General features: G+C 43.8%; 1 protein-coding gene across 3 annotated transcripts in view; it reads right to left on the minus strand.

Moving 5' to 3' along the window:
* LOC130267410 (hepatitis A virus cellular receptor 1 homolog) overlaps positions 1-26,909 on the minus strand; it is a 55,042-nt gene that overhangs the window by 26,046 nt on the left and 2,087 nt on the right. For 2 of the 3 annotated variants that reach the window (XM_056517186.1, XM_056517185.1), the window contains exons 2-7: positions 21,147-21,175; positions 11,651-11,990; positions 11,468-11,535; positions 5,946-6,241; positions 5,324-5,551; positions 4,562-4,679 (exon numbers count right to left, since the gene is read on the minus strand). The gene's annotated coding sequence lies outside the window, so the exon portion shown is untranslated. Of the gene's footprint in view, positions 1-4,561; positions 4,680-5,323; positions 5,552-5,945; positions 6,242-11,467; positions 11,536-11,650; positions 11,991-21,146; positions 21,176-25,376; positions 25,472-26,909 lie in introns of all 3 variants that reach the window. The other variant, XM_056517184.1, reaches the window with a different exon arrangement.

Raw genomic sequence — 26,909 nt, forward strand, 5'->3', positions numbered from 1 at the left:
AAAACGCCCAGAAAGACGCCAATTCTGCCGAATGGCTTTTTTTGGTCAAAAACGCTGCGGCCAGATGTTAGCTGTAAATCAATGAGAAATCGCTAATTTCTAATTCTACTTGGTGTTTTTTCACTTTGGCGTTTTTTTAATTCTTTTGGCGTTTTTTCACTTTTTTGGCGTTTTTTTCAGCTCCTTGGCGTTTTGAAAAAAATGCTGTATGTTGCTCAAACCGGCGTTTTTAGTCAAAATCGTTGCATTTTGCTCCAATAGAAGTCTATGGGAGTGAGAAAATGCCAAGAAAACGATATGTGGGTTTTAACTTTGGCATTTTTGCAGGCGGTTTTTAATCTTTTTTGGACTTAAGCGATCCAAAAAAGTGATGGAGATACCTATTTTGAATAAAATTTCGTAGGGTACCATTAAAAAAAATTATAAAAGATACAGTAGTGAAGGAAAAAATTGTATCTAACGAAATTTATATTTTTTATTAAAAAAAAATGTATTACTTTTTAAACAGGGATCAATTTATGTGAGCGGGGAAATAAAAATGTAGCCGACAATTATAAAAATGTATTGTGTGTGTGAGTTTCACTTTTTTTTCTTTATTTTTACATTTTTTTTTGTTAGTACTATTAGTCCCAGCATGGAACACACTGTTCCATGATGGGAGTAGTAGTACCTGTACTAATAGACAGATTGCCCATTGCGATTCTCCTGTATAATATATAGATGCGGCGGCCCGCTCTTCTATGGTTCCCTGCACTGACGGGAAATAGAAATATGTGTATATATACGGCCATGCAGGGGACCATAGGAGAGCGGCCGCATCTATACATTATACAGGAGGATCGCAAAGGGTGTCAGGAGGAGTGACATCCGCTGTGATCGTCCTGTCTATAGCAGAGATGGAGCGGCTGTATACAGCGTTCGTATCTCTGCACTATACTCGGCCACTCATTCATTCATCTTTTCCTCAGAGCTGTGATTGGCTGCAACCATCCGGCCAATCACAGCTCTGGGCGGAAAATGTGAATGAGTGATATGAATTTCTATTGACATCACTGGCCGGATTATAGTGCGGAGAGGTGAGCGATGTATAGACCGGCTCGCATCTCTGCTATATTATGCACGATCGCAACGGGTGTCAGGACTGGGCCATATGTCTATATTGCAGGTACTACCACTCCCATCATGGAACAGTCTGTTCCATGCTGGGAGTATAGTAGTACATAAAAAAAATTAAAAATTGAGAAAGAAAAGTGAAACACACACATTTTATTAAAAAAGAATTAAAATTGGGTTATAAAATATATACATTGCATTTAATAACATTTTTTCCATCACTGCTGAATCCTTTTTTTTTTTTTTTTTTTTGGTACCCAACAAATTTTGGGTACCAAAAATAAAATGCCAAGGTGCAATTTCCACACAAATTAAAAAATTGCAAGAAAAAAAGGCGTTTTTAATCCCTAAAAACGCAGGACAAAAAAAACAAGTGGAAATTTAGCCTTATAGCTGTATACCACTTTCCCCCACATCAATATCAACTTGTTTATTGGAAGAAAATAATCCTGGTTTTGTCTGGTTTTGATTATAAAACTGCTGGCAGTGACTACATTTCCCATGATCATAACGAGGTGCGGCCACAGAACATCAATCAGAAACTCTTATGACAGTCATAGCTCATTCCAAACTGTTAGCAGGATGGATGCTGGTGAGAGGCTCCAGACTGCACCTGCACAGGAGAGGCTCCAGACTGCACCTGCACAGGAGAGGATACAGACAGCACCTGCACAGGAGAGGATACAGACAGCACCTGCACACGAGAGGATACAGACAGCACCTGCACAGGAGAGGATACAGACTGCACCTGCACAGGTGAGGATGCAGACTGCACCTGCACACGAGAGGATACAGACAGCACCTGCACAGGAGAGGATACAGACTGCACCTGCACACGAGAGGAAACAGACTGCATCCACACACGAGAGGAGACAGACTGCATCTGCACAGGAGAGGCTACAGACTGCACCTGCACAGGAGAGGAAACAGACTGCACCTGCACAGGAGAGGCTACAGACTGCACTTGCACACGAGAGGAGACAGACAGCACCTGCATACAAGAGGAGACAGACAGAACCTGCACACGAGAGGAGACAGTCAGCACCTGCACATGAGAGGCAACAGACTGCACCTGCACACAAGAGGAGACAGACAGCACCTGCACACGAGAGGCAACAGACTGCACCTGCACACGAGAGGAGACAGACTGCACCTGCACACGAGAGGCGACAGACAGCACCTGCACACGACAGGCGACAGACAGCACCTGCACACGAGAGGCGACAGACAGCACCTGTACACGAGAGGAGACAGACAGCACCTGCACACGAGAGGAGACAGACAGCACCTGCACACGAGAGGCGACAGACAGCACCTGTACACGAGAGGAGATAGACAGCAACTGCACACGAGAGGAGACAGACAGCAACTGCACACGAGAGGAGACAGACAGCACCTGCACACGAGAGGAGACAGACTGCACTTGCACACGAGAGGCGACAGACAGCACCTGCACACGAGAGGAGACAGACTGCACTTGCGCACGAGAGGCGACAGACAGCACCTGCACACGATAGGAGACAGACTGCACTTACATACGAGAGACTACTGTGGTGAGCCACGTGGGTGCGATGTGAGGTATATGAGGCAGATGTTGCAGCCCAAAGGCAGATGGTGTTAACCCCTAAATGTTCGTGACGCCAGTGCGTGGCTTTACCAAGAAGCACCCGAATTGTAGCACCGCTAGTCCTAGTTAGGCAGGGCAAATAAGAGTCCAAGGCCAGGTAAGGGTTAACAGTAGCTTTACTGAGGTAGACAGATAGTCCAGTCTTTACAGCTAGGCCAGGTTCCCAGAGAGCAGAGAGGTGACCAGTAACACAGGGGACCTCGCAGCTTGCTGGAACTTGCAGTGACTTGGATAAACTTTAGGACAGTCACACTGACTATTATAGACTAGACTGAAGATAGTGACAGCAGACAGAGATGACTTGACTTACTGACTTGTGGCTGTAATTTAGGTTGAGGCCTCCAGGTGTGCAGGACACTGGCTCTGAAGCGTCTGGACTGGACTTGACCTCAGCAGAGAATGTGGTGTAAGAGAGAGATTGTAATAACTCCCCCTCTTACAAAGGGGGCTGAGCAGGGAGCCCACAGGCCAACTGCGGGTCACCTGGTGCTCTCTGGGTAAATAAACATGTGACTTTAACATGTGACAACTATTATCATGTGATCAATAACCATGTGACCATATCAAAGGTCCTTTACACATAATATACAATTATACAGATTATAGGGGTGGAGTGCAGGTGAGCCCTGGGGACGTGCAGGGACAAGAGGCTACATACTGCACTTGCACAGGAGAGGCTACATACTGCACTTGCACAGGAGAGGCTACATACTGCACTTGCACAGGAGAGGCTACATACTGCACTTGCACAGGAAAGGCGACAGTCTGCAACTATACTGTGGCAAGTAACAAGCTTTGTGCAAAGTAAAGCCCATTATAGGGAGAGGCAAAGATGAGAGGTTAGAAATGTATTTCTATTATCAATAGGAAGGAGGAAGCAGATTCATTTATATTAGCAGAATTTACACATATGTGAGAATTTGCAGTTGTTTATTCAAGAATTGCTGCTACGCAACACAAGGTTTACTAGATGATAGATATTTAGATGTATATAGATATGAGAGAGATGGATAGATATGAGATAGATAGATATAAGATAGATATGAGATAGATAGATAGATAGATATGAGATAGATAGATATAAGATAGATAGATATGAGATAGATAGATAGCTATGAGATAGATATAAGAAAGTAAGGTGCATGCCATCATAGGGTTCCTGGTCAGGGAATCCAACATCAATCCATTGGAAAGGATCGCAGCACACAAAAATATTCAGTAAAGTGCAGAGTTTATTCCATCCAAACAAGTGGGACTTTTCTGCGGCCTCACGCCATCTTTGCTTGATGGAATAAACTGTGCACTTTACTGAATATTTTTCAATGGATAGATAGATAGATAAATATGAGATAGATAATAGATAGATATAAGATAGATAGATATGAGATAGATAGATATGAGATAGATATGAGATAGATAGATAAATATGAGATAGATAAATAGATAGATATGAGACAGATAGATCGATAGATAGATATGAGATAGATAAATATATAGATAGATAGATATGAGATAGATAGATATATATGAGATAGATAGATATAAGATAGATAAATAGATAGATATGAGATAGATATAAAATAGATAGATATGAGATAGATATGAGATAGATAGATAGATATGAGATAATTAGATAGATATGAGATAGATAGATATGAGATAGATAGATAGATATGAGATAGATAGATAGATAGATAGTTATGAGATAGATAGATAGATATGAGATAGATAGATATGAGATAGATAGATAGATAGATAATAAACAGGTAAATATAGGATCGACAGATAGATAATCAGTACCTGTATTTATTTGGGGATTACCTTTGGGGAGTAAGACATATAGGCAAAGTCTTAAGCACAGGAGTCTCATGTCTTGTCTGCGGCCCCGTACATCTGATCACTCGCCTCTTGTGCTGACACATTACATGGTTCTGCATTTCTATAAGGAAATGAAAGGAAACTCTATGTGTGTTAGTGAGTCACCCAGCTCATAGTCTCCGCGGTACGAAAACCATAGGGAACCCACCGAAATGTCATCTGTAAATTGTAACAAGCTCAAAATACTGTTAAATAATCAGGGTTTGTATCAGTGACCCAGCTGCCCATTATAACAAGTCATCTATTAAATTTTTCACAGTTTTGGCGTCTCTTTTTATCAGTAATCTTTTACAGAGGGTCAAAAACCTTGGGCATGTCCAGTGCACCAGACGTCCCCTACATCTGAAAATAACCTTCAAGAATAAGAGGGAAAACTCAATAGGAATTTGATATGAAAATGTAAAATATGAGAGGCTATGCGTCCAGCAGTGCCCCCTGCATAGATCCCCCACCAACTAATGTACCCCCAGAGAACTCCTGCCCCCCCCCACTCCCCTTACAGAGCCTCTATTTAACACCTTGTGCCCTCTACAGTGCTTCTTCCCCCCTAGTGCCTCACCCTTGTCCTGCCCCCACCCCCAGAGAGTCCTGCACGATGGTACCACCCCCCACCCCTTTAGAGCCATGGCTTGCCACCCTAATCTTCCCACTTGCCCTCTTCCCATAGAACACCCACCATCTTGTGTTTACACGGTTTACACCTACCCCGTCCTAGAAAGCTCCCTCCCACCTGCCACATCATACTGCCCTCCAATGGTTATTTAACGTAATTACAATGCGATAAGCCGCGTTGGCTTCTGAGGGACATCAGCTTCTACCAGGACTGGTTCTCTGTCCACAGCTTTTGCAGCATTTTCACCACAGCTTCACCGTGACACATGGACTTGACATTGCCAGAGAGCAGCATTGCATTATGGGAGCTCTGAGGACACACTGTTGGACAAGACAGTTCGGTCACATGTCTGGCAACAAAATGGAGATAAACCATTGTCGACTAGCCGAATATTAAAGGTAGCTATGTAGATGAACGAAGAAAACAAAAAGAAATTGCTCACATTACAAAAACTTCAAGCACAGTATTTATAAAGTTACCTAACTTTTTATCTAGATTTAAACTTCCCTTTTATCTGTTATTTAGAACCAACGATTGGTCATGGCTGAAAATAAACAAGTATATATAGTTCTAAGTTCTGTGGGGGTAACTGTACTAAACTGTGATGACTGACAATGTAGCACACTCTGGTTTGTGGTTGTCTTAGGTGCCGTCCACCTACATGAATGTGCTTTCTATAAAGTTCATTATATTGGTGCTACAGCCGGGTATTACCATAAGTGTGACATTGTGAATATCTCAACCTGACTCTTCTCATGAGGTAGCCTTCACCTGCAAAAGTATCAGAATTTTCCAGAACACTCCTAGAATATCTAAAACGTTTTGTAGTGCATCTCTGTTTTCTGCCCCTTTTCCTATGCCAGCTACTTAGACTCCTGACTTTGACTTTCAGCCGCCATTTTTTAAAATCATTTAGTCAAGGAGTCACCCAGGCCTCCTGGAGATGCAGAGTCCCTGTTCTCGCCTTCACTCTTCAAAATTTTAAAAAAAAGTGCAAGATCTGTAGAAGCCTGAAAATAAAAACAAAAATAATTGAGCTAACAACCTTGTTCACACATTGTAATCCTGCCAGCTCCTGTTCCACAATCTTACATAAAGGTAGTTACATAGTTTGTAAGGTTGAAAATAAGAAAAGAGTTCATCAAGTTCAACCTAAAACCCTACTGTGTTGATCCAGGGGAAGGCCAAAAAAAAAAAACCTTGAGGTGGATGCCAATTGCCCAGTCTGAATTCCTCATCTAAGACGCACACACCCCACCTGGAGACAATGGCCCTCATTTACAAAGACTGGAGTGTCGGTTAGGTTTCTTTTTTCAGTGTACTCGTCTTTTTTTTCCTTGTGATTTACTAATCTGTCGCATGAGTCGTTATTTTTTTGTGTCGCACGATATTAAATTCTGTCGCACGGGAATAAAAAGTGTCGCACTGGAAAAATTAAAATTAAACCAAATAAATAAAGTAAAGTTACTCTGCACAAGGATGTAACTTTACATTCATGATTGTTAATGGGTTAACAACCCAAAAGTTTTTTTAAAAGTATATATTAAAAAAAATATATATATAAATTTAAAAAATCTATTACATAATTTAATCATAAAATTGTTGAGGGGTTAAAAATGCATTTAAAGTATAAAAGAAGTAATTTAATCATGAACCACAATGGTCAGCTGTCCCTTCCTCAAAAACACTCAATTTTTCCATTTTCACTCGACCCCTGGGCTGTCGGTTTTTCAGAGTTTAGAAATCACACTTTTTCACAATCACTCTGAGTGATTTTTCCATTTTGTCGGGTTAACGCCCATTTTTGAGTAAACCACGCCCATTTTGTAGGTTAAATTAAACTCTCTGAGTGTTTTTGAAAATGTAGGTTGTGCGCCTAAATTTTGGGCGCACATTTGGTCGCACGCGGGATGCAACCAAATTTTGGGGGCAATAACCGAGAAAAAAACGTCGGTTCTCCTTTAGTAAATGAGGGCCAATGTCACATGAAGACAATAAACCTCCCTAGAGATCAGTAGAGCGAATCAAACCCGTGTAACTAGAGTTAGTTCAGAAATTTTCTAAAATAACATCACCACTTGATAGAAAGCAGAAGGAGAAAGGATCATCTTAGGGTAGCCCAAAATGCCCATTAAACAACTCTCCCACCCAATCAAGAAGGCAGTATAGAGGTGATGTCAAAGTCAATCTAAAAACCTATGCACATAGCTTCAGCAGCCATTTTAGAGATAGCAGGTGTTAGGTGAAGATCTCTGTGAGGGACAGTGAGCAGTGACCAACACAGAAAGGAGTAGGAGCCATATATATATATAGTAATTGTAGTAAAGCAGCAGAGAGCATTCTGCAACTGTTAAGTGTGACAGTTTTTTTGTGTTTTTCACTAATTGGGAAAAAGCCATATTTAGGGCTTTGTGTCACTTTTGTTCACTTTCTAGGATGCAAATCCTGTTATTACACACCCAAATTTAAATAATTTTTCACAGCTCGTAAAAAGCCATTGCTTCTTCACTTTCCAGGCACAAAACCTTTAGCTGTTCCCAAAAATGGATCACTTGGAAAAAGCCATTGCTTCCTCCGATACCTCTGTTTGCATATAAACAAAGGTGGCGTCTGCCTACAGAACGGATCATTTTTGGACATTCTGGAATTCTGTTCAGTCTGACCACAGTGCTCTCTGCTGACACCTCTGTCCGTATCAGGAACTGTTAAGAATAGAAGCACATCCCCATAGCAAAACTAGCAAAAAATTAGCTTTCCTTAAAACCAGCTCAGAAGATACATTCCTAGGCGACCTAACAGTTTTATACAGGGCTTTTAGGGCTCTTAGACAGTGTTATACACACATTTTTAGAATATTGGTTCAGTTCAGATTAGGACAGAACTAAAACGTTTTGAGTTCGGTGAACCGGCAGAACCAAATTTTTGAGAAGTTCGCTCATCTCTACTTACCAGTATGTTTTTGATATATGGAGGGGGACTGGAAAATCTATGGGACTCCTATGCAGACCCAGCGAGAACATACAGACTCCATGCATTTGCTGTCTCTAAATGGCTTATAATCCCAAGTTATACCATTAGGGAAAATGCCTGGGCTTCCACTTAAAGGGGTACTCCACTGCCCCAGCCTTCGGAACATTTTGTTCCAAGCGCTGAGTGCGGCCACGCCCCTTGTGGCGTCACGTCCCCTCAATGCAAGTCTATGGGAGGGGGCGTGGCGGCATGTTCCGAATGCTGGGGCAGTGGAATACCCCTTTAATAGATATGTCCCAGTATTGACACTTATCCCTTATCCACAGGCTAGGCGGTCCCGAAGCTTTCCTTAGAAAGGAGTACTGGCCACGCGTGTGTCCTGCTCTGGACAGTTCCTGACATGGACAGAGGTGTCAGCAGAGAGCACCGTGGTCAGACAGAAAATACATTTAAAAAGAAATGAACTTCCTCTGTATTATACAGCAGCTGAAAAGTACTGCAAGAATTAAGATTTTTATATAGGTGTAATTTACAAATCCGTTTAACTGTCTGGCACCAGTTAATTAACCCTTTAAATATAACCAGTTAATATACGTCCTTGGTTGGCTCCCGCGATATAACGCGGGGTCACACGGTGACCCCGCGTCATATCGGCTTGGTCTCGGCATGTATCTGAAGCCGGGACCAGGGGCTAATAGCGCGCGGCAGCGATCGCAGTGCCGCATGCTATTAACCCTTTAGACGCGGCGTTCAAAGTTGAGCGCCGCGTCTAAAACTAGAGTGAAAGCTGCCCAGCTACTCAGTGGGGCTGATCGGGACCACCGTAGTGAAAATGCGGTGTCCCGATCAGCTGGGACACGAGCGGAGGTCCTCTTACCTGCCTCCGGCATGTCCCCTCGGATGCAGGCTTGAGCAATCGACCGCTGATAACACTGATCAATGCAAAGCTATGGCTTTGCAGTGAACACTGTATAAGATCAGTGTGTGCAGTGTTGTAGCCCCCTATGGGACCTATAACACTGAAAAAAAAAAAGAGTAAAAAAAAAAGTTTATAAATGTGATTTAACCCTTTCCCTAATAAAAGTTTGAATCACCCCCCTTTTCCCATAAAAAAAAAAAACATGTAAATAAAAATAAATATAAACATAGGTGGTATCGCCGCGTGCGTAAATGTCCGAACTATAAAAATATATTATTAATTAAACCGCACGGTTAATGGCGTACGCGCAAAAAAATTCGTCCAAAGTCCAAAATAACGTATTTTTGGTCACTTTTTATATCATGAAAAAATTAATAAAAAGTGATCAAAAAGTCCTATCAATACAAAAATTGTACCACTGAAAACTTCAGATCACGGCACAAAAAATGAGTCCTCATACCGCCCCATAAGTGGTAAAATAAAAAAGTTATAGGGGTCAGAATATGACAATTTTAAACGTATACATTTTCCTGCATGTAGTTATGATTTTTTCCAGAAGTACGACAAAATCAAACCTATATAAGTAGGGTATCATTTTAATCGTATGGACCTACAGAATAATGATAAGGTGTCATTTTTACAGAAAAATGCACTGCGTAGAAACGGAAGCCCCCAAAAGTTACAAAATTGCGTTTTTTCTTCAATTTTGTCGGACAATGATATTTTTTTCCGTTTCGCCGTAGATTTTTGGGTAAAATGACTAATGTCACTGCAAAGTAGATGAAGGAAAAGAAGGACACGCACTCACCATCCCAGGGACATCAAACGGCAGCTTTATTTGAAGACACTGAAGACATCGGCATATGATGTATAGACAGCGTTCCTATGCAGCAGCAAGTCAGGTGTGTGGGCGAGTGGAGCACAGGTGAGGGGCGTGGTGCTGGGGCAAAGTAGAATTGGTGGCGCAAAAAATAAGCCATCATATGGATTTTTAGGTGCAAAATTGAAAGGGTTATGATTTTTAAAAGGTGAGGAGGAAAAAACGAAAGTGCAAAAATGGAAAAACCTGTGGTCCTTAAGGGGTTAAAACATTTTTTTCCCACCGGAGTAACCCTTTAATTTCCCCCCTGGAGTTGCTGCAGAAAAAGTAATATTGAACATATACTGCCAGGTAGCCTCACACAATCCTATTGCACATCAATGTGTTCTTTATTACATTTACACGTTACACTAGGTAACCTCTTCTTTTGTAAACGGATTTGGTGAAAAAAATTGACTTTTTAGGAAATGTTATTATTTATATTATAACATAATCCTAAAATCTTGCTGTTCTGATTCTGGCCACTAGGTCTTATATTAAGCCAAGACTTGGTGATCTGCATACGATGATAAGGAGGAGGCTGATAGAAAAATATTCTTCATGGAATTTCAGCAAGGTGATACCAATAGATAGAGAAGACAATAGGATCTCAGACTCCCTCTCTGTATAATGACTTCTGGACAGAGGCTTACAAGCCGGCCCCATACACAGAATAGACTCTGGAGATGTTCACTGTATCTATGTTCATGGGATTATCATAAAGTATATCACTTAATGCTGTTAAAGCAGTTTAGGCAAGATGGCTGCCGCTAAAATATTGTAGAAAATAAAAAAATAAAATAAATTACAAGCAGGAAATAGTTTTAGGATCTGGCGCTAATAAAAATTTAGGCGACACCTACTTTAAATAAATGTTTAATGCTTGAACACTATACATGGTAAGTTAAGTGACTCAAGACCTGTGCCAAATCTCTCCACTGTGTGGTGAAAGACCGATCCACAGTTAAAGGTGTTATCCAGGAATCGAAAAACATAGCCAGGTTTTGGAAGACAAGTCATTTCTTAATGGGTCAGTTGATGTTAAAGGGGTACTATGCAGGGAAAAAAATGTTTTCAAATCAACTGGTGCCAGAAAATAACACAAATTTGTAAATGACTTCTTTCTAAAAATCTTAACCCTTCCAGTACTTATCAGCTGCTGTATGCTCCAGAGTTGTGTAGTTTTGTAGTTCTTTCCAGTCTGACCACAGTGCTCTCTGCTGACAGCTCTGTCCATGGCAGGAACTGTTCAGAGCAGGAATAATTCCCCATAGCAAAGATATGCTGCTCTGGACAGTTCCTAACATGGACAGAGGTGTCAGCAGAGAGCACTGTGGTCAGACTGGAAAGAACTACAAAACTGTTTCATTATCATTCAAATCTGGGAAAACTGGGATAGATTCGCTAAATTGTAGAGTGTCGCCTAAGGGAGCGAGGGTATCTGGGGTACTGATTTACGCAAATTTACTCTTTCGTACTTATTTTTACTTTTATTTCACGTGTCTTCTTCTCTATTTTTTCTTCTTTCCTTCTCCTCTTCATAGTCTTTTCTGAACCTCAAATATAATGACCAAACTTATTGTATTACCTATACATGGTTTCCAAGTTTTACGCCAATTTTAAGTATAACATACAATAATGCCTTAAACTACTAAAAAGTTGTGTAATTACCAACATTAGGCACTTTATTTTTGATCCGATCCCTTTTCTTTGTGTATTCCGGAATAGTCTTTGATTCTGATTGTTTTCTTTTGTGCTTATAATCTTCTTTTAAACGAAATTGGAGACATTTTCTTTCATGTGGTTGACCTCCATATATGTCCTCAACATCCGTCAGTATCACTCCTACCCGATGGACATGTGAAGATAGGACTTTACGAAGTTTGTCATTGAATGTCTTGTCCTGTTTTGTCTTTAAATCTTCCTCTTATGCCTTTGTAATATTTTATTTGTTTTTGGTGACACAGTCTTCTGTGTCACTATTTCTCTCACTGTTGTAAAACATTAGAAACTGTTTAATAAAATAAACAATTATTAAAAAAAAGAACTACACAACTTCCTCTAATTTAAAAATCTGTATAACCATTTGGCACCAGCTGATATAAAAAGATTTTTTCCCTATCAGAGTGCACCTTTAAAATTTTTCCTATTAAAAACAGTATAGTCTTGACTTTTGTTTGAAAATCTGGAAAAAATATACCTGTATCTTCTATATTTGTCAAACCTGTTAGTCAGTGATCTATATGCCTACCATTATATCTTCCGGATACCTGTTTTTTTTATTACTTTGCATACCTGCCGTTATTTATTCCCTGATTGTTCTTGCCTGTTTCCCCTTCGTATCCTGACCTGTTTCCCTGACCTCCGTACAGTTTTGTTTATTATTTTGACTTGTGTTGCCCCTGCACCTTATATAGAGCAAGGACTGCCGTCCAGTTGTGGTTCTGCTGTCTAGGGTGGATACGCAAGTAGCCAGGGAAAGTGGTTCTGGGTGAGCTCAGGGCCACAATAATTCCTGCCCTACGTCACCCAGAATGGCTATGTCTTATTTGTAGCTTCTCATCTCACTCCTTATACCCCGACATATCTTATCATCAATTTCCTGGTCTATGGGGAAGGGGTCCTTTTAAGCAGTTGCACTGTATTTTGACTGCAGGATGGGATAGGGGGTGGGGAATTGTAATAATCACTTTTTCAACTGATAACAACTTATTTCCTATTTGGGTCCAACATCTGGGACCCCTTGCCCGGTGCCGAGCTATCCTGATCCGATTTGTGCCGTGATCTGCAGTCTCCATGCACAAGGAGATCAGTCCGATCTCCTTGTGCATGGAGACCGTCGATCATGGCAAAAAAGCGGTGGTCAACACTCCATGTATCTTCATGGGAGAGCTGGAGATACACGAACGCTGTGTCTCCCATAGAGATGCATGGAGGGGGCGTGAAGGTCAACACTTCGTGTGGGGGTTGACACAGCTTGTAGGGGCGTTGTACATTCAGAGAGCAGGGCGCAGTTCAGGAAATCGCGGGGGGATCCCATCGGTCAGACCCCCCGTGATTGACACTCATCTCCTATCCTTTTGATAGAGGATAGGTTAATATGCACCACAGTACTCCTTTCAATGTTGGCTAAAGTGAAAATCTCTATATCCTTGGTTTCCCTTATATTCAACATGAACTTTTTGTAAGGTTCTCAAATTCTCGATGATTTTCTACAGAAGAAATCCTCTGTAGGAGTCATGCGCCCTATGGATTCCTTCATCAATGAGATCATTTAGCATACTTCCTTGTTTTTGGAAATCAAAAAGACCTGGGTAAGGGTGGTGTACTTACGGTTCCCGTATACGGCTGGGAGGAGGGGGGGGGGCGGGGCTTAATATCTAGGCGCCCGCACTCAGCCGTATAGGGGAACCGTATTTAATGCATGTCTATGAGCCGACCAGAGTGAACCGCAGCCTCGGGTCGGCTGCGTTTTCGCTGTATGCGGTTTCCCGACCGCAGGCAAAAACGTGGTCGACCGCGTTTTTGCCTGCGGTTGGGAAACCGCATACGGCCGATAACGCAGCCGACCGGAGGCTGCGGTTCACTCTGGTCGGCTCATAGACATGCATTAAATACGGTTCCCCTATATGGCTGAGTGTGGGCGCTGTGATTAAGCCCCGCCCCCCTCCTCCCAGCCGTATACGGGAACCGTAAGTACAAAACGTGGTGTGAAACCACCCTAAAACTGTTCTGTTCGGGTTGGTATGGAGGACACCCTTCTCTCTCATGTCCTCCGCATGGAGGGGGGATGATTGGTCTACTGCTCTCTGGGATACTTTTTGGCGCTGCTCGAGTTTCATAAGGAAGTTACCCTAAGCTTCTGGTTTGAAAATGAATCATAAGCGTCTCAGTTGGAACTTACTGCTTTCCTGGTTCTTTAAGAAAACCTCGAGAATCTTGTGACTTCTTGACTCTGATCTCTGTAATACCACATACATGGGAACTGACTGATTTGGGAACTAAAAGAACATGGGTTGAGGTCGGTGAAACTGTGAACTATGCACATCTGTAATTTGTGTTACAAAGTAGTGGTTGGTATCACCTTTAAAGGGGTATTCCAGGAAAAACCTTTTTTTTTATTTATATCAACTGGCTCCAGAAAGTTAAACAGATTTGTAAATTACGTCTGTTAAAAAAATCTTAATCCTCCCAATAATTATCAGCTGCTGAAGTTGAGTTGTTCTTTTCTGTCTGGCAACAGTGCTCTCTGCTGACATCTCTGCTTGTCTCGGGAACTGCACAGAGTAGAAGAGGTTTGCTACGGGGATTTGCTTCTGTTACGCCGAGCGCTCCGGGTCCCCGCTCCTCCCCGGAGCGCTCGCTACACTTCCCTCACTGCAGCGCCCCGGTCGGTTCCACGGACCCGGGGCGCTGCGTTACCACCTCCGGCCGGGATGCGATTCGCGATGCGGGTAGCGCCCGCTCGCGATGCGCACCCCGGCTCCCGTACCTTACTCGCTCCCCGTCAGTTCTGTCCCGGCGCGCGCGGCCCCGCTCCCTAGGGCGCGCGCGCGCCGGGTCTTTGCGATTTAAAGGGCCACTGCACCGCTGATTGGTGCAGTGGTTCCAATTAGTGTTTTCACCTGTGCACTTCCCTATATCACCTCACTTCCCCTTCACTCCCTCGCCGGATCTTGTTGCCCTAGTGCCAGTGAAAGCGTTCCTTGTGTGTTCCTTGCCTGTGATTCCAGACCTTCTGCCGTTGCCCCTGACTACGATCCTTGCTGCCTGCCCCGACCTTCTGCTACGTCCGACCTTGCTTCTGTCTACTCCCTTGTACCGCGCCTATCTTCAGCAGCCAGAGAGGTTGAGCCGTTGCTAGGGGATACGACCTGGTCACTACCGCCGCAGCAAGACCATCCCGCTTTGCGGCGGGCTCTGGTGAAAACCAGTAGTGACTTAGAACCGATCCTCTAGCACGGTCCACGCCAATCCCTCTCTGGCACAGAGGATCCACTACCTGCCAGCCGGCATCGTGACAGTAGATCCGGCCATGGATCCCGCTGAAGTTCCTCTGCCAGTTGTCGCTGACCTCACCACGGTGGTCGCCCAGCAGTCACAACAGATTGCGCAACAAGGCCAACAGCTGTCTCAACTGACTGTTATGCTACAACAGTTACTACCACAGCTCCAGCAATCATCTCCTCCGCCAGCTCCTGTACCTCCTCCGCAGCGAGTGGCCGCTTCTGGAATACGACTATCCTTGCCGGATAAATTTGATGGGGACTCTAAGTTTTGCCGTGGCTTTCTTTCCCAATGTTCATTACACTTGGAGATGATGTCGGACCAGTTCCCCACTGAAAGGTCTAAGGTGGCTTTCGTAGTCAGCCTGCTGTCTGGAAAAGCCCTGGCTTGGGCCACACCGCTCTGGGACCGCAATGACCCCGTCACTGCCTCTGTACACTCCTTCTTCTCGGAAATTCGAAGTGTCTTTGAGGAACCTGCCCGAGCCTCTTCTGCTGAGACTGCCCTGTTGAACCTGGTCCAGGGTAATTCTTCCGTTGGCGAGTATGCCGTACAGTTCCGTACCCTTGCTTCAGAATTATCCTGGAATAATGAGGCACTCTGCGCGACCTTTAAAAAAGGCCTATCCAGCAACATTAAAGATGTTCTGGCCGCACGAGAAATCCCTGCTAACCTACATGAACTCATCCATCTTGCCACTCGCATTGACATGCGTTTTTCCGAACGGCGTCAGGAGCTCCGCCAGGATATGGACTCTGTTCGCACGAGGCGTTTCTTCTCCCCGGCTCCTCTCTCCTCTGGTCCCCTGCAATCTGTTCCTGTGCCTCCCGCCGTGGAGGCTATGCAGGTCGACCGGTCTCGCCTGACACCCCAAGAGAGGACACGACGCCGCATGGAGAGTCTCTGCCTGTACTGTGCTAGTACCGAACACTTCCTGAAGGATTGTCCTATCCGTCCTCCCCGCCTGGAAAGACGTCCGCTGACTCCGCACAAAGGTGAGACAGTCCTTGATGTCTACTCTGCTTCTCCACGTCTTACTGTGCCTGTGCGGATGTCTGCCTCTGCCTTCTCCTTCTCTGCTGTGGCCTTCTTGGACTCTGGATCTGCAGGAAATTTCATCTTAGCCTCTCTCGTCAACAAGTTCAACATCCCGGTGACCAGTCTCGCCAGACCCCTCTACATCAATTGTGTAAACAATGAAAGATTGGACTGTACTATACGTTTCCGCACGGAGCCCCTTCTAATGTGCATCGGATCTCATCACGAGAGGATTGAACTGTTGGTCCTCCCCAATTGCACTTCTGAAATCCTTCTTGGACTTCCCTGGCTTCAACTCCATTCCCCAATCCTGGATTGGTCCACTGGGGAGATCAAGAGTTGGGGGCCCTCTTGTTCCAAGGACTGCTTAAAACCGGTTCCCAGTAAACCTTGCCGTGTCCCTGTGCTTCCTCATGTAACCGGTCTCCCTAAGGCCTATATGGACTTTGCGGACGTTTTTTGCAAAAAACAAGCTGAGACTCTACCTCCTCACAGGCCTTATGATTGTCCCATTGACCTCCTCCCGGGCACTACTCCACCCCGGGGCAGAATCTATCCTCTGTCCGTCCCAGAGACTCTTGCCATGTCTGAATACGTCCAAGAAAATTTAAAAAAGGGCTTTATCCGTAAATCCTCCTCTCCTGCCGGAGCCGGATTTTTCTTTGTGTCCAAAAAAGATGGCTCTCTACGTCCTTGCATTGACTACCGCGGTCTTAATAAAATCACGGTTAAGAACCGCTACCCCCTACCCCTCATCTCTGAACTCTTTGATCGTCTCCAAGGTGCCCATATTTTTACCAAACTGGACTTAAGAGGTGCTTATAATCTCATCCGCATCAGAGAGGGGGATGAATGGAAAACGGCATTTAACACCAGAGATGGACACTTTGAGTATCTGGTCATGCCCTTTGGTCTATGCAACGCCCCTGCCGTCTTCCAAGACTTTGTTAATGAAATTTTTCGTGATCTACTATACTCCTGTGTTGTTGTATATCTGGACGATATCCTGATTTTTTCTGCCAATCTAGAAGAACACCGCCAGCATGTCCGTATGGTTCTTCAGAGACTTCGTGATAATCAACTCTATGCCAAAATAGAGAAATGTCTGTTTGAATGCCAATCTCTTCCTTTTCTAGGATACTTGGTCTCTGGCCAGGGACTACAAATGGACCCAGATAAACTCTCTGCCGTCTTAGATTGGCCACGCCCCTCCGGACTCCGTGCCATCCAACGTTTTTTGGGGTTCGCCAATTATTACAGGCAATTTATTCCACATTTTTCTACCATTGTGGCTCCTATTGTGGCTTTAACAAAAAAAAATGCCGATCCCAAGTCCTGGCCTCCTCAAGCGGAAGACGCCTTTAAACGACTCAAGTCTGCCTTTTCTTCGGCTCCCGTGCTCTCCAGACCTGACCCTTCTAAACCCTTCCTATTGGAGGTTGATGCCTCCTCAGTGGGAGCTGGAGCTGTCCTTCTACAAAAAAACTCTTCCGGGCATGCTGTTACTTGTGGTTTTTTTTCCAGGACCTTCTCTCCGGCGGAGAGGAACTACTCCATCGGGGATCGAGAGCTTCTAGCCATTAAATTAGCACTTGAGGAATGGAGGCATCTGCTGGAGGGATCAAGATTTCCAGTTATTATTTACACCGATCACAAGAACCTCTCCTACCTCCAGTCTGCCCAACGGCTGAATCCTCGTCAGGCCAGGTGGTCTCTGTTCTTTGCCCGATTTAATTTTGAAATTCACTTTCGGCCTGCTGATAAAAACATTAGGGCCGATGCTCTCTCTCGTTCCTCAGATGCCTCTGAAATTGAACTCTCTCCTCAACACATCATTCCTCCTGACTGCCTGATTTCCACTTCTCCAGCCTCCATCAGGCAAACTCCTCCAGGAAAGACCTTTGTTTCTCCACGCCAACGCCTTGGGATCCTCAAATGGGGTCACTCCTCCCATCTCGCAGGTCATGCGGGCATCAAGAAATCTGTGCAACTCATCTCTCGCTTCTATTGGTGGCCGACTCTAGAGACTGATGTGGTGGACTTTGTGCGAGCCTGCACTATCTGTGCCCGGGATAAGACTCCTCGCCAGAAGCCCGCTGGTTTTCTTCATCCTCTACCTGTCCCCGAACAACCTTGGTCTCTGATTGGTATGGATTTTATTACTGACTTACCCCCATCCCATGGCAACACTGTTATTTGGGTGGTCGTTGATCGATTCTCCAAAATGGCACATTTCATCCCTCTTCCTGGCCTTCCTTCTGCGCCTCAGTTGGCTAAACAATTTTTTGTACACATTTTTCGTCTTCACGGGTTGCCTACACAGATCGTCTCGGATAGAGGCGTCCAATTTGTGTCTAAATTCTGGAGGGCTCTCTGTAAACAACTCAAGATTAAATTAAATTTTTCTTCTGCATACCATCCTCAATCCAATGGACAAGTAGAGAGAATTAACCAGATCTTGGGTGACTATTTACGACATTTTGTTTCCTCCCGCCAGGATGACTGGGCAGATCTTCTACCTTGGGCCGAATTCTCGTATAATTTCAGAATCTCTGAATCTTCCTCCAAATCTCCGTTTTTCGTGGTGTACGGCCGTCACCCTCTTCCCCCCCTCCCTACCCCCTTGCCCTCTGGTCTGCCCGCTGTGGATGAAATTTCTCGTGATCTTTCCACCATATGGAAAGAGACCCAAAATTCTCTCTTACAGGCTTCTTCTCGCATGAAGAGATTCGCAGATAAGAAAAGAAGAGCTCCTCCCATTTTTTCCCCTGGAGACAAGGTATGGCTCTCCGCTAAATATGTCCGTTTCCGTGTCCCGAGCTATAAGTTGGGACCACGCTATCTTGGTCCTTTTAAAGTTTTGTGTCAAATTAATCCGGTCTCTTACAAACTTCTTCTTCCTCCTTCTCTTCGTATCCCTAATGCCTTTCACGTCTCTCTTCTTAAACCTCTCATCCTCAACCGTTTTTCTCCTAAATCTGTTCCTCCCACTCCTGTTTCCGGCTCCTCGGACATCTTCTCTGTCAAAGAGATTTTGGCCTCTAAAAAGGTCAGGGGAAGAACTTTTTTTTTAGTGGATTGGGAGGGTTGTGGTCCAGAAGAGAGGTCCTGGGAACCTGAGGACAATATCCTGGACAAAAGTCTGATCCTCAGGTTCTCAGGCCCCAAGAAGAGGGGGAGACCCAAGGGGGGGGGTACTGTTACGCCGAGCGCTCCGGGTCCCCGCTCCTCCCCGGAGCGCTCGCTACACTTCCCTCACTGCAGCGCCCCGGTCGGTTCCACGGACCCGGGGCGCTGCGTTACCACCTCCGGCCGGGATGCGATTCGCGATGCGGGTAGCGCCCGCTCGCGATGCGCACCCCGGCTCCCGTACCTTACTCGCTCCCCGTCAGTTCTGTCCCGGCGCGCGCGGCCCCGCTCCCTAGGGCGCGCGCGCGCCGGGTCTTTGCGATTTAAAGGGCCACTGCACCGCTGATTGGTGCAGTGGTTCCAATTAGTGTTTTCACCTGTGCACTTCCCTATATCACCTCACTTCCCCTTCACTCCCTCGCCGGATCTTGTTGCCCTAGTGCCAGTGAAAGCGTTCCTTGTGTGTTCCTTGCCTGTGATTCCAGACCTTCTGCCGTTGCCCCTGACTACGATCCTTGCTGCCTGCCCCGACCTTCTGCTACGTCCGACCTTGCTTCTGTCTACTCCCTTGTACCGCGCCTATCTTCAGCAGCCAGAGAGGTTGAGCCGTTGCTAGGGGATACGACCTGGTCACTACCGCCGCAGCAAGACCATCCCGCTTTGCGGCGGGCTCTGGTGAAAACCAGTAGTGACTTAGAACCGATCCTCTAGCACGGTCCACGCCAATCCCTCTCTGGCACAGAGGATCCACTACCTGCCAGCCGGCATCGTGACAGCTTCTACTCTGGACAGTTCCCGAGACAGGTGTCATCAGAGAGCACTTAGACAGAAAAGATCAACTCAAGTTCAACAGCTCATAAATACTGAAAAGATTAAGATTTTTTAATAGAAGTCATTTACAAATCTGTTTAACTTTCTGGAGCCAGTTGATATATATAAAAAAAGTTTTTTCCTGGAATACCCCTTTAAGTTTTTTGAAAATTATTCACCCCCCCCACCTTATTTACACTCCTCAGCCTGATATTAACCCCCCCCATTCCCCAGCATAATTCATATTCACACCACCCTGAGCCTTACTCATCCTCCCCCCCCCCCATCAGCTTCATATTCACGCACCCCTGAGCCATGGAAACAGCTGCTACTCAGGTCAGCTAGGAGTAGTAGTCCTTCGGCTAATATATCACGTGACTAACATTTGTCAAATAGGTTGTTACCATAGTGCAATGTGCAGGAATAAGAACTCAGGACACTAAGATCCTGAGAAACTATCTTAAAGGGGTACTCCGCCAAAAAAGGATAGAGGATAAGATGTCTGATTACGGGGGTCCCGCCGCTGGGGATCTCCAGGCTGGCAGCAGTGGCATCCCGAACATGGAAGCTTTGAGCTTCTTGACGTGCCATGCCCCCATGGCACTTTGTGACGTTAGCTATGTGACGTCATGCCATGCCCCCACCCATAGACATGAATGGAGGGGGTGTGGCGGCTGTAGTCACTAGTCATCCGGCACAGAGCGGAGGTCGCTCCATGCATGGATGATCGTGGGGGTCCCCGACGGCGAGACTTCTGGGATAAGATGTTTTTCGGCGGAGTAGCCCTTTAAATCTTTATTGAACTTCTTGTTCAGATCCAATGTAATAAAGTTATGATGATTCAGCTGTGGAGTCCTGATGAATGGATATTTGGTCACTGTCCCTTTAAATGTTGCTTCTTAGAAATCTTACTGACTTCAGCAAACTTGGTGGTGCTCCGTGCACTTAAAAGTGTAAGGCTAAGACAGATGCAGCGCAGATGTAAATGCTCACAGATTCTCAGTCCAAAATTACTAAAACTACTGATGAGGATCTTCACAGGTTGGCTTACTGTGGTGCCATATGTAGACTTCTCTTTACACAATTATGTTTCTACAAACCAGTACCTGGATGGATGGGACAGGGAAAATCTTCCTTAAATTATATTAGGAGGTGTGGCTGGATCTTTCTCTTGTCTACTTACCTAACATTCTTTCCTCTTCTTGAATTTATCTATAAAGAATAATAAAAAAATATTTAAAGGGGTTATGTAGGAAAAAACTTTTTTTTATATATCTACTGGCTCCAGAAAGTTAAACAGATTTGTAAATTACTTCTATTAAAAAAATCTTAATCCTTTCAGTACTTATGAGCTTCTGAAGTTAAGGTTGTTCTTTTCTGTCTAAGTGCTCTCTGATGACACCTGTCTCGGGAAACGCCCAGTTTAGAAGCAAATCCCCATAGCAAACCTCTTCTAAACTGGGCGTTTCCCGAGACGCGTGTCATCAGAGAGCACTTAGACAGAAAAGAATCATCGGGACCCTGGTTTTTTAAGTGAGGAGCGCGTCTCTTTTATTACATTCATTTCTATGGGAGCGCCAATGATGCTCGAGCGCTGTACTCAGGTCAACCCCCCTCGTGATCAACTACTTATTCCCAATTGTGTGGGTAGGGGATAAGTTAATTTTTGCCGGAGTACTCCTTGAAATCTGTGGTCCCCAAACTGTGGACCTGGATAGAGGATAAGAACATTTTCGCAGGAGATCTCCTTTAAAGGGGAAAACTTTAAATGAATTTTTTTTTTATATCAACTGGTGCCATAAAGTTAAACAGGTTTGTAAATGACTTCTATAAAAAATTCTTAATCCTTCCAATACTTATTAGTGACTGCAGAGGAAATTCTTTTCTTTTGGGATTTCTTTTGTCACGACCGCAGTGCTCTCTGCTGACACCTCTGTCCATTTTAGGAACTGTCCAGAGCAGCATATGTTTGCTATGGGGATTTCCTCCTGCTCTGGACAGTTCCTGACATGGACAGAGGTGTCAGCAGAGAGCACTGTGGTCGTGATAGGAAAGAAATCCAAAAAGATAAGAATTTCCTCTGTAGTATACAGCCACTAATAAGTACTGGAAGGAATAAGATTTTTTAATAGAAATAATTTACAAATCTGTTTATCTTTCTGGCATCAGTTGATTAAAAAAAAAAAAAAAAAAGTTTTCCACCGGAGTACCCCTTTAAAGCCATCCTCTTCTAGTCCTACCTGCTCTGGGTGTAATCACTACCCCTCAGCGTGATTGGCAGCCCGTGTCACCTCTCTGCTTCCTAAGCAGACGGAGCAGTGCAATAATGCGGGCCAAGCTAGGCTATCAATCACAGAGAGGGGGCGGGATTACAACCGGAGCAGATGTGACAAGAAGGGGATGGCTCCTCTTGTGAGCTGGCGGGGGCACCTTTCAAACTTCATATCTTCACCATCCCTGCAGGCAGGAACGTCTCTGGGGCATGGTAAGGAAGAAGATTTTATCATATATAATGTGTTCTTATGCATTATACATGGTAAAATCTGATGACAGGTTCCCTTTAAGAGCTTCTCTGACTTTGGAGGACCGGTCCTATGCTTCGTTATGCAGACACCCCTGTCATTGCAATTGGAAATGTGAAATACTTAATTTACCCTATGGGGGTGCTGCAGCATTTATTGTTAAAGGCCCTTTTTAAAAAGCAGGGATGGATGGTGGAGAATTCCTTTAACCCCTTAAGGACTCAGCCCATTTGGGCCTTAAGGACTCAGACAATTTTACTTTTACGTTTTCGTTTTTTCCTCCTCGCCTTCAAAAAATCATAACTCTTTTATATTTTCATCCACGGACTAGTATGAGGGCTTGTTTTTTGCACGACCAGTTGTCCGTTGTAATGCCATCAATCACTTTACCATAAAATGTATGGCGCAACCAAAAAAATACTATTAGTGTGGGGAAATTAAAAAGAAAACCGCAATTTTGCTTATTTTGGAAGGTTTCATTTTCACGCCGTACAATTTACGGTAAAAACGACGTGTGTTCTTTATTCTTTGGGTCAATACGATTAAAATGATACCCATGATAATACACTTTTCTATTACTGTTGCGCTTAAAAAAAAATCACAAACTTTTTAACCAAATAAGTACGTTTAAAATCCCCCTATATAGACCTATAACTTTTTCACTTTTCTGTATAAGCGGCGATATGAGGGCTAATTTTTTGCGACGTGATCTGTACATTTTATTGATACCATATTTGCTTATATAAAACTTTTAATCCATTTTTTATAAAACATTTTGGGAATAAAATGTTATAAAAAAGCAGCTCTTTTGGACTATTTTTTTTCCCGCTCACGCCGTTCACCATACGGTATCATTAACATTTTATTTTAATAGTTCAGATATTTACGCACGCGGTGATACCAAATATGTATATAAAGTATTTTTTTAACACTTTTTGGGGGTGAAATAGGGAAAATGGGACAATTTACGTTTTTATTGGGGGAGGGGGTTTTTCACATTTTTTTTACTTTCTTTTTTTACTTTTATTTTTACACTCTTATAGTCCCCATAGGGGACTATTTATAGCAACCATTCGATTGCTAATCCTGTTCAGTGCTATGTATAGGACATAGCACTGATCAGGGTTATCCGTCATCTTCTGCTCTGGTCTGCGGGAAGGCAGATCAGAGCAGAAGACTCCCTAAAGGCAGCGGAGCCAGGTGAGGGGACCTCCGTCTGCCGTGCTGGGTGATCGGATCGCTGCGGCAGCGCTGCGGGCGATCCGATCTTCCATTTTAGTGACCGCGATGCTGCAGATGCCGTGATCTGTATTGATCACGGCATCTGAGGGGTTATTGGCGGACATCCGCGGGATTACCAGCGGGTCCCTGGCTGCGATCAGCAGCCAGGACCTGCCACGCATGATCCGGGCATCGCTCCGATGCTCACGGTTACGCATAGGACGTAAATGTACGTCCTGGTGTGTTAAGTACCAGCTCACCAGGACTAACATTTACGTCCTGCGTCGTTAAGGGGTTAAAGGGGTACCCCGGTGGAAAACTTTTTTTTTCTTTAAATGAACTGGTGCCAGAAAGTTAAACAGATTTGTAAATTACTTCTATTTTAAAATCTTAATCCTTTCAGTACTTATTAGCAGCTGTATGCTACAGAGGAAATTCTATTCTTTTTTAATTTCTTTTTTGTCTTGTCCACAGTGCTCTCTGCTGACACCTTTGTCTGTGTCAGGAACTGTCCAGAGCAGCATAGGTTTGCTATGGGGATTTTCTCCTGCTCTGGACAGTTCCTGATACGGGCATCAGGTGTCAGCAGAGAGCACTGTGGAAAAGGCAAAAAAAAAATTCAAAAATAAAATAATTTTCTCTGTAGCATACAGCTGCTAATAAGTACTGGAAGGGTAAAGATTTTTTCATAGAAGTCATTTACAAATATGCTTAACTTTCTGGCACCAGTTGATTTAAAAAAAAAAAAAAAAAAGGTTTTCTACCGGAGTACCCCTTTAAAGGCATTATGCAAGATTCAAAATTACAATCTCCAGGGCCCCAGTGCAGAATGTGTAGCAGAGCCCCCCCCCCCCCCCCCCCATCTACTAGGTGCCATTTATAGTGCTGGTGTCTTCTTATATGGCAGGGCTCCTTTTTTTGCCCTTCAGTCACCAGGGCCCAAGCAACTGCGACCCCCTGCACCCCCTATAGCTATGTCCCGGCTCTTTAAACATTTTAGATATTATATTAGATTTATCTTTTTTTCTTTACTCACACATGTATATAACAACAGCAAGAAACAGGAATATTAATATAACACAGATCACAATGATATAGACATACAACATACAATGAAAAGTAAAACCAACATTTTTAGGATGAGTAGTAGAGATGAGCGAACTTACAGTAAATTCGATCCGTCACGAACTTCTCGGCTCGGCAGTTGATGAATTATCCTGCGTAAATTAGTTCAGCCTCAACTGCCGAGCCGAGAAGTTCGTGACGAATCGAATTTACTGTAAGTTCGCTCATCTCTAATGAATAGCAACAATACAGTAAACATATACAGTAATACCTCCTACTAACGTCTAAAAAACGGCTTCAATGCTAGTTTAAAACAATGTTTTACATGCCTATTATTGCCACCAGAGGGCATTATCTTTGTATATTGTGTAGCCGTCTGGTGGCTTGCAACCAGGACTGGTAGGGAGACCCCTAGTGGTCATTTTTTCAAAGTAGAAAATTAAATAGAAAGAAGCATATTTCTATTGCTATTGGAAAGTTATTCTGCATACATTAATCTATTATATATATAAAGTTTTTTTGATGATAGGTACCCTTTAACTAAATTGATCCATGCATAACAGTTCCTGTAGTGAAATAAAATATAGCTTTTAGGTGCTATGTACCTCAGTTTTTAAGCAGCAACTTGCTCTTGTGAAGAAATAGTATATCGCTTTTGGGTGCTGTGCACCTGAATCATGCAAAGTCAGTGATTTATATGCTGTAAAATAAATAGTATAGGTGCTATGCTCCGCAGATGATTCTTAAAGGGGTACTGTGGTGGAAGACAATTTTTTTCTTATCAACTGGTGCCAGAAAGTTAAACAGATTTTTAAATTATTTCTATAAAAAAATCTTCATCCTTCCAGTAATTATCCGCTGTTGCATACTACACAGGAAGTTGTGTAGTCCTTTTCTGTCTGACCACAGTGCTCTCTACTGCCACCTCTGTCAGCGTCAGGTACTGTCCAGAGCAAGAGGGGTTTGCTATGGGGATTTGTATGGGGTGTCAGCAGAGAGCACTGTGGTCAGACTGGAAAAAACTATACAACTTCTCGGCAGCTGATAAGTACTGGAAGGATTAAGATTTTTACATAGAAGTAATCAACAACTATGTATAACTTTTTGGCACCAGTTGATTTAAAAATAATAATTTTCCACCGTAGTACCCCTTTAATGTCAGTAAAATAGTTCTTTTAAGCAGAAGTGCGTGTAGACTTAAAAATGAGAAGTACCAGTTTGTATAATGTTTTAGAAGAAGTGCTGGTTTATATAATATTATATAGTTACAATATATCTTGTTTTACCTGATTCTGCAACATTCTATGATCTTGCATCTGCCTCATTAGACTGATACGGCTAATACTCCAAACTACTATAACATTGTATAAGGAAAAGTTCTGGTGTATGTATATATATATATATATATATATATATATATATATATATATAGACTAGCTGAGTACCTGGCGCTGGCTGGTTTTTCCTACCTAATCCTTGTGGGGGAGGAAAATAACAAAGGAGAAAACGTTTGTCCTCATATCCCATCCTCAAATCCTAACCTCATATCTCCTCCTCATATCCCGACCCCAAATCCCCTCCTTATATCCCGACCTCATATCTTGACCTTATATCCCATCCTCATATCCCATCCTTATATCCCAAACTCATATCCCGACCTCATATTCCGTCCTTATATCCCATCCCCATATCCTGTCCCCATATCCCATCCCCATATCACGTCCTCATATCCCGTCCCCATATCCTGTTCTCATATCCCAACCTAATATGACGTCTTCATATTCCCTCCCCCTATTCAACCTCATATTCCGTCCCCGTATTCCGTCCCCGTATTCTGTCCCCATATCCCGTCCCCATGTCCCGTCACCATATCCCGTGCCCATATCCTGTCCTCATATCCCTTCCTCATATCCCTTCCTCATATCCTGTCCCCATATCCCGTCCCCATATCCCGTTCTCCATGTCCCGTCCCCATATCCCGTCCCAATATCCTGTCCTCATATCCCTTCCTCATATCCCTTCCTCATATCCCTTCCTCATATCCCGTCCCCACATCCCGTCCCCATATCCCATCCCTATATCCCGACCTCATATCCCATTCCCATATCCTGTCCTCATATCCAATCCTCATTTCAATT

Source organism: Hyla sarda, chromosome 4 (assembly GCF_029499605.1).
Source record: "Hyla sarda isolate aHylSar1 chromosome 4, aHylSar1.hap1, whole genome shotgun sequence".
NCBI classification, from domain to species: Eukaryota; Metazoa; Chordata; class Amphibia; order Anura; family Hylidae; genus Hyla; species Hyla sarda.